Here is a 9,309-nt window from a genome sequence, read left to right on the forward strand (position 1 = left end):
CTCTCGTGTATCTTGTAATGTCAGCATATATTTATCACTGAAGAGGATTTAAGACAGGACCGAAAAAAACGTCTGGACAAGTATATTTATAATAATAAATATATTTATAAGTATATTTATAATAATAAATCTTATTTTGAACAATTCACACGACACGGTTATATGTCTGAATTTATTATAGCACCATACTAGCTCTCTGTACGTGATTTTTAAAGATCCAAAAATTTTATTATTTCACTTCATCAAAGAGACTCCCCTACTCTAATTTGATTTGCAAAAACGTTGTAGAATGAGTTCAATTTCGTGCTATTGAAAAATCGGTTTACTGTCGAATGATATATATATATATATATATATATATATATATATATATATATATATATATATTATATATTATATATATTAAATATTATATATATATAAAATTGGGACTCAAGGATCGGTCTAAGTATGAAAGATAGGTTCGCCGCGTACGTTAATCGAAGAAAATACGTGCGTTTGACATGGTGGACATAATTATCCTCTCACTATCATATTAATATTATATAAAAAGTAATATTAGTATTTAATAACGGTAAGACATCCGTGCTGTACTCCTTATTTGCCTCTTCAATTCTTACTGTTAGTTATTCTAAAAAGGAGTTTTCTATAATTTCTGTTTAGGCTTGAGAAATATTGATATAATTCAATAATATTAAAATAAAATTTCAAATATTTGAAACGAAACACTATGATCACGATGTGAACCAGATATCATAGCCAGTGCAGTAAATTAAAGGAAGGATCTCGATGCGACAGCTTTCTTATATTTATTTCCCTTACGAGAAATCCTTTGTTCCTTGTCGTATGATAAACTTTGTCATATGATAAGCTCGAGAACTTGGCACACCAAAACAACGATAAAATATTCACGGTGTATCAGGAAAGAATAAGGATCTTTTTCTCGCCTGTCTTTCATTCTTATACATCATCTGTTTCGCGATCTAACTTTATGACACTTGCGTGAATTTGTTATTACGGAAATGTTACGGCCATTAAAAGATTTAGGTGAAAGATTTAGCGCATGTCTCGATCTTGTGGGAAGGTACTAAGTAATAAGTAAAACATCTTGATAGACAATTTTCTCTTTCTTATCTCTCTGTCTCCCTCCCCTTCCTCTCCCACTCCCCTTTTCTTTACGCATAAATACACACACACGCACACGCACCCTACATCTTCCTGCCAACTAGATTGCTTAACTGAAGCATCGTGGCGCGAGAGAAGAACGGTGGAGGCGCGACATATAAACGGGCTCGACTTTCTACATTATTTATCTACAGCCGCTTTATTAACGTCCTTCCTTCGTGGCTTATTAAATAAAGCAATTCCCCGTGCGGGTAACCTTCGACCTCAACCGGCGCAGATCCTGCGGAGATATCGATTTCATTTTCACCGCGACGCGGTGTTGCGGTATACCACACATGCACACACGACCGGGCGTTTCGTGGTGTGTACATTTTGCGTTTGTGTACCGCGTACGTTCATGTGCACGCACATCTAATACAGTCGATGCCACATCGCGGCTAAAGGCGTGGCTACCGTACATGACTCCCCGAGGTCGTGCCTTTCATTTCCTTGGTATAAAGAAAAAAAATATATGAAAGAAAATGAGAAAAACGAGAAGAAGGCGATCAAGAGAAAAATTTGTCAAGAAATCTCGATATGAAAAACCTCCTTTGACGATTCAAAGTACTGTTCCTTTTGCTTCCGGCCCCTTTACTTCGCCTTTTCCACACTTTTTGTCGAATTACTTCGTTTCTGGCGAATAAGAAGCTTTGAAGCCCTTACAAAGTCGCCGAGAAACGGCGACTTCTTTCAGTCCCGATAATTGTACGAGTTTTTCCATGAATATTATTTTCAATTTCGATCTTCGACTCGCGCGACGTTATGATATCTTTTTACGGCTACAAAGGACGATAGCTAAACCGCTCGCGTATGATGCGCACGCCATACACGCGCTATTATGCGGGCGCGCGCTACGCGTCAAGCGAGGCCAGAGGATCGTGTGTCAGCATTGATCGCGAGCGTGTATACACGACGGATCCGGTGCATAGACTTAAGTTCAGCGGTCAGGAGGTGCACACTAACACCGACGCGGGTCAAGACGCGCCGCCGTTTGCGCTCAACACATGTCCCGCGTGCATCGCGGGAGACGTGGGACGCGCATGATACCGAGCGTGGCGCACGTGATAGCGGTACCGCGACGTGCATTCACGCTCGCGTGCGCTCGCGTGCTCGGCAGGTGCATGTATGCGATTCGCGAGTGTGTGCGCGTCGGCGAACGGTCCCGCCGCCGTTTCGCAGGTGAAGGCGATATTGAAAGTACGGTTCCGTTTTGTTTCCCGCGAATTCGTACCGTGTGAACGCCAACTGAGCCCGAGGCTTCGCTTACGAGATGTGAAGACGGAGAGAGAGAGAGAGAGAGAGAGAGAGAGAGAGAGAGAGAGAGAGAGAAAAAAGAAAGGAAGAGAGGAAGGGGGCAAGAGAAAGAGAGAAGCAGTATCTGTATAAGATATTCTACGATTTGATTGCGGTTATAATATCTCTGCGAGTTTATTTTACAAATGAAAATTAAAATTGGAATCAGAATTAGTAGATTTCAAGCGTGGCATGGAGTTGGACACGACGTTGTGTGCTGTTTCGATTAGTAACAGATAGGCGGAAAAGAAAATCGGTGTTGATTGAAAAACATTTTTGTAATTTATTTTCGTTTCATTTAGTTATGAAATAGTGCATTCGGTAAGTTATACTGAAATCGCTATATTTCATAATTTTTGCAGTGAATTTATCTATCCTTCGAACATGTCCTATCTGTATCGCCGCTATAATCGATTCGATACTCGTGTTTGGAATACGCGCTAGTGTATCTGTCATCATAAAATTAACTGTTAAAAGTTAATAAATTTATCTGTCGCGCGTTATGTGCTCTCGGTATACCGTAGTTTACCAAATTGGAATGCGAAATTTACATATACTAGAATATTACAGACGCGCGAAACGCGCGCGCTATTTAGCATCTTTTTCATTACAATGATCTTTTAAATTACCTTATAAAATTACCTTATTTTTACCCACATTTTTGCCTAAATAATATGCTTCTCTCTTAGTCTGCCCTTTCTTCTTCCTCTTTCTCCTCTACCCTTCTATTCTCTATTCTTTTATTCTTATAATTTATATCTCTTCTATATTCTTTTTTTCATGAGTTAACCAACGCGATGACAGTTATTTGCCTGATAATTTGACAGGCGCAAACAACACGAAGTAAGTCGCAGCTCACATGAAGTGAGCTAAGAGAGATGCCTTTTTTTAGTGTGGACTAGAACAATACATGCGCGCGCCATATAGCTAATAAAAAATAATAGAAAATGTAAAATAAAAATAAAATAAAAATCAAATTAAATTAAAATATACTTTAATTAATTAATAATTATAGGAAGAGACATGGAGAGATAGGGAGAGATAGGGAGAAACGGGGAGAGACAGGGAGAGGCAGGGAGAAACAGGGAGAGACAGGGAGAGACGGAGAGAGACAGAAAGAGACAGGGAGAGAGGAAAAGACAGGGAGAGACGGGGAGAGATGGGGAGAGACAGAGAAAGACAGAGAGAGATGGGGAAAGACAGGGAGAGACAGGGAGAGATAGGGAGAGACATATCTCTTCTGCATTTTTTTTTTCATGACCTAATCAACGTGATGGCAGCTATTTGCCTGGTAATTTCATAAGCGCAAATGACACGAAGTAAGCTGCAGCCTACATGAAGTGAACTAAGCGAGAAAACCAATCAGCATCGCGCAAAAGCGGCAACAATTAAATCTCTTATATGCCTTTTTTTAGAGAGGATATATATATAACATACGCGTCGCGTTGCGCCCTTGTTGTTATCGCTGCATTGTTAGCGGCGTGACGAGACATGTAGAAAACAAATGAAATTACATTTGCTGGCAGTTTCACTTTCGCCCGTGGCTAGAACGTTATTCGACAAAACACCCACTGCGTCGATATCATAATTTATGCAGCTGGCATAGTCCACAGAATAGTTCAGACGAACGGGAATGGAAACGCTCGGCCGTAACGATAAGGTCCCTTATAGTAGTCATTGTCCTGAATTCCTTTCGGTTAAATGTGAAGTTTCTCTGGAGAAGGGGAGGAGGAGAAAAAGGAGAAGGAGGAGGAGGGATCGACTACGTCGCGACCGATGCAAATATCCCGGACAGCCTGTCGGGCAGTCAGAGTGACGTATGATAATCAGACAATGGCGCGGAAAAGAGCAGAATGTTATCGAGGGACGGGAATAAATTATACTGATATTCAAGAAGTCGAGCGTGCGATCGATATCGTAGCGCGACTGAGGAATAGAACGAGTTGAAAGGCTAAGAGAAGTGTGTGCGATTAATTGTCCCACCCGACTAGGGGGAAATTTATCCCATAGTTCTGATCAGGATGATAACAATCAATTACTTGCTTTACAGCAGACGATGTGTTATCGAGCTTTAATCATGTAAGATCCTAACTGTTAATAATCACTATTATTGATAACATCCCGATTGCCACGTTACGTTGTGTGACCTATCAAGACTCGATAACAAATCTTATACAAACTAGACAGCTGATTAGAGTGAATCCGATCAGGACCATGGGATAAATTTCTAGTCGGGCAGGTCGAGTCTTATGGACAAAGTAATGCGAATTTGAATCAGATATAAGTATAATTTTAATTGAAATGTATCAACACTTGACTTATTAATATTGAAAAAAATACAGGAATCCTTGAAAAATATTAAAAACGAAACGCTATTATTGCGATATATGATATATAAATATATAAATATAGATATATAAATAAAACCAAGGACTTCCTCCCCTTCCCTTCATAGGGATACATTTGCTACATCTAATACTTGATCTTGATACTGTATCGTACGACAGAGCAAGCACGTGGAAAAGTTATAAACCATTCATAAGATATATCAGAGTAGAGAATCGAGATCTTCCCCTCATCTATTTTTCTCTCTTTAACATCATTTTTCCTAAATCACCGTCATTTGCGAATCCATTTTTACGCTAAGGACTTGTGGGAATTTTTTCCATATATACGAGATATTACGGCTTCGAGATGATTTAAAATAATGATCTTTCAAATGAAAGATTTAACGAGTAGCTCGTAACGAATCGGTCTTTTGGGAAGGTAGCAAGTAATAAGTAGATAATTTCGAAGGATGCGGACAATTTTCTTTTTCCCCTCTTTTTCTCTTTCTCTCTTCTCTCTACGTGTGAACACATACGCGGCGAATATTTTTACATCTCGATTGAACTACATCCGACGCGGATTGTGCGCGTCTTTTCTATTTTTGAGCAAAGTGTACGTAGAACGTATGCATTTTGGACGTCTCTTTTTCTTTATTCAGAATTTCATTCTCGTCTATAGAGACATCTCTCTCGAACAGCGAGAAGAACGGGTAGAAAAGTAAGCTGTCCTCATCTGTTAATTCCGTGTTGCGTGTGCGGGTGCGGTCTATTCAGGTAGCGACCGATATAATTAATCCGATATTAAGTAGCTTACGGTTGGATCTGGTCGCCACGCGACTAGTAAGTTTAGCGTTTTCTCGTTGCGGCCGTCAACGAGAAAACGCTAAACTTACTAGTCGCGTGGCGACCAGATCCAACCGTAAGCTACTTAATATCGGATTAATTATATCGGTCGCTACCTGAATAGACCGCACCCGCACACGCAACACGGAATTAACAGATGAGGACAGCTTACTTTTCTACCCGTTCTTCTCGCTGTTCGAGAGAGATGTCTCTATAGACGAGAATGAAATTCTGAATAAAGAAAAAGAGACGTCCAAAATGCATACGTTCTACGTACACTTTGCTCAAAAATAGAAAAGACGCGCACAATCCGCGTCGGATGTAGTTCAATCGAGATGTAAAAATATTCGCCGCGTATGTGTTCACACGTAGAGAGAAGAGAGAAAGAGAAAAAGAGGGGAAAAAGAAAATTGTCCGCATCCTTCGAAATTATCTACTTATTACTTGCTACCTTCCCAAAAGACCGATTCGTTACGAGCTACTCGTTAAATCTTTCATTTGAAAGATCATTATTTGAAATCATCTCGAAGCCGTAATATCTCGTATGTATGGAAAAAATTCCCACAAGTCCTTAGCGTAAAAATGGATTCGCAAATGACGGTGATTTAGGAAAAATGGTGTTAATGAGAGAAAAATAGATGAGGGGAAGATCTCGATTCTCTACTCTGATATATCTTATGAATGGTTTATAACTTTTCCACGTGCTTGCTCTATCGTACGATACAGTATCAAGATCAAGTATTAGATGTAGCAAATGTATCCTATGAAGGGAAGGGAATTATCTTTTAATGAAAACGAAAGAACAGAATATAATATCTCTATGTTACAGTCTTAGAATATATTAATATACACAATCAAAATGTCATTTCGCTGTCAACTCCGTAAGGAGATTTAGTTCCAAAAAAATTTTAAATTGAGGTTCCGATTAATATTTCAGGACACTTCGTGAGAAGTATCCCGAACAATTCGATTACAAATTCGAAGGTTACCTTTGAAGTAAAATTAGCTGAATGAACGCTAAATAAGCAGTGTCTCACGCAATAGTTCCCAGAATCACGGAGTCCTTGTGGTTTATAATTCACATACGGTTACACTGACTCGACCGATCGCGAGTATCCCGTTCTTTTCTTTCTTAATCTAGCGACGTTTCGACATTCTCTAAGAGTGTAACATAGAGATATTACATTCTGTTCTTTCGTTTTCATTAAGGGGTAACACTACCTTATGGGGTCTAAATCAAGGTTCATTTTCTAGAATTTATTGTGGAAAGGCAAAACAATTTATTGAAATTCAGTTTTTTAGACATCATTATACATCTCTTATAGTATATAAAAAAATTTTTTTTAAGTCATTTAAAAACAAGATGGCAGCACAACATCTATCGGAATGAAACATCTTTTTTTTTATGACCTCCCTGGCCGTAAACCTATAGGTCGCAATTGTGCATCTAGAATAAAAAAGAAAAAAGATTTTGAAATTATATCAAAAAATCTAGTGAACGCCCGTAGAACTTTTCAAAATATTGATTTTGTTAAAAATGGCGTCAGTTTAAAAAAAGAAACACGTTTTTACGGAAAAAATCGGCCGAAAATCGGCTATAAAGTCAGTAAATTTTAAAGAGAGAGAGAAAGAGAGAGAGAGACAGAGAGAGATTCATTGAAAGAAATATTTATCGGTGTTTCATCATTTTTTTCTCTCCTTTTTTTCTATCTATCGCTGTTTCGACATTCTTATTTTAGATGGACAGATTGAGGTTTCAGCTTAAGATTGGTTAGAATATTCATAATGAAAGAAACTAGTAGTAGTTCAGGGACAGTTTGTAAATATACTATTGAGATTTCAAGCACGACGGAACGTACGCGGCACCAGCCGCGAACGTATACTCTCACGAATTTTGTTTTACGTCAGAGAAGTACTCGAGTCACGAGCGGCGTAAACATTACAAAAATACTCTAAAATACTGTGTTTCATAAATTTAATTAATATTTAATTAGTATTAATCTAATTAAGGCTACGTGTTTTTCTAAAACTGATACGCGTCGAGACTCCTCGTATCTTCAATGCGGGATGAATTTTATGGGAGTATATATTTGTAAGCGGAAGATACGGATTTACCAAAGGTCCCTTGTGATTCATGTCTCTCCGATAGGGGAGAAAATACAGATTAAGAAAATAGAGATTCGCGCGTAGCGAAGGTTACGAGAGAACATAACGCCTGGGAAGCGTAATCCCGTGTTGAAATACAGATCCCGTGAGGAAGTGTCACGTTTCCTTTGATTGTCGCGGTGGAACGACGAGGAAAGTGGCGCCGGACGTGCGTGAGTCATAATCGAGAATAGATCGAAGGATAGATCGGTGGATCCGTGACGAATCCATATAGGGTACGAGCAGGTCCTCGAGCGAATACGATCGGTACCGCGTATGGCGAATGTCGAGAATCCACTTTCGATTTCCGTAGGGGCGTGATTCGTTCGCGGCGCATAGACGGTCCCGCGACTCGCACGCAGTGCAAACATGTGCGTAAATATGTGCAGAAGGGAGAAGGAAACGAAGGGAATTCGAGAGGGATGGAGAAGGGACAAGCTATATCACCCTTGCGTTACTTTATGCCGCAAAGTGAAGGGTTCTTCCCTCAATGCGTTGCAACCCTCGATGAGATATTACAAAATTCAGAGTCTTTTATTGCGTACCGTAAAAGAGTCAAAGTTCCCTCTTGAAATAACGTTCTACCCTTTGATTCGTTTCTCTGCTCGCTCGACTATGCACCCATCAATACCCGTTGCCGACAACCCTTACGAAATTCCGAACACGATAAACCTACGGATAACGTGGATTAATCGTGTCGAAGGGCAACGCATAGCCGCTATTTTTTATTTACAGATCCTTTAATATCCGTCCCTCTTATTTGATGTTGCCTAGTATGGCAATAATGCATAGAGAGCTTTTACTTTTTGTGTAATAGGAGCTCGTCGACAGTATTCTATTATCATAGTGTTTCGTTTCAAATCAACATTTCTCAAACATAAACAGAAATTATAGAAAGCTCCTTTTTAAAATAACTAACAGTAAGAATTGAAGAGGCAAATAAGGAGTACAGCACGGATGTCTTACCGTTATTAAATACTAATATTACTTTTTATATAATATTAATATATTATATTATATTATATATTATATTATATATTAGAGATATATGTGCGGATAATCGATCGACGAGTCCGCAAAATGCAACGGAATTTTGTTTGACTTTTGCTCCTCTGTTTTTTCTCTTTTTTTTTCTTATAATAATAATCGATTTTTCTTATAATAATAATCGATTTCATTCTCGCCATTCTACGTACAAAAGTATCAAGGTCAGGTTAAAGTGAATACTTAACGAGATATTTTATATTTTGTACTGTAAAGTGTCAGAATAAAATAAAAAATATCTCGAAATATCTAGTAGAAATCCAGTCTCCTCGGTTTCCAACCAGATAGCAAATTTGTGTCTAGCATATTAGTCACTCATGTAATGCTCATTTCTCCTAGTGACTAAATAAATAAGTTAACCGGTGGTTAAACAAACGAAATTATAGTTATGAGATGAAAACTCATAAGTAGTTGCTAGTTTTAAGTTCAAGTTAGTTTTATAATTTTATAGAAAAATTGTACTGTAACCGCGGAATAGATCAGCATTCAGTCG

At 38.6% G+C, this 9,309-nt stretch overlaps 1 protein-coding gene across 5 annotated transcripts in view; it reads right to left on the reverse strand.

The window, feature by feature from the left end:
- Positions 1-9,309, reverse strand: part of LOC116849387 — a 242,217-nt gene that overhangs the window by 125,309 nt on the left and 107,599 nt on the right. The gene's annotated exons all lie outside the window — the stretch shown is intronic.

This window comes from Odontomachus brunneus, unplaced genomic scaffold (genome assembly GCF_010583005.1).
Source record: "Odontomachus brunneus isolate Ranch 3 - 2012 unplaced genomic scaffold, Obru_v1 Obru_scaffold_114, whole genome shotgun sequence".
NCBI lineage: Eukaryota > Metazoa > Arthropoda > Insecta > Hymenoptera > Formicidae > Odontomachus > Odontomachus brunneus.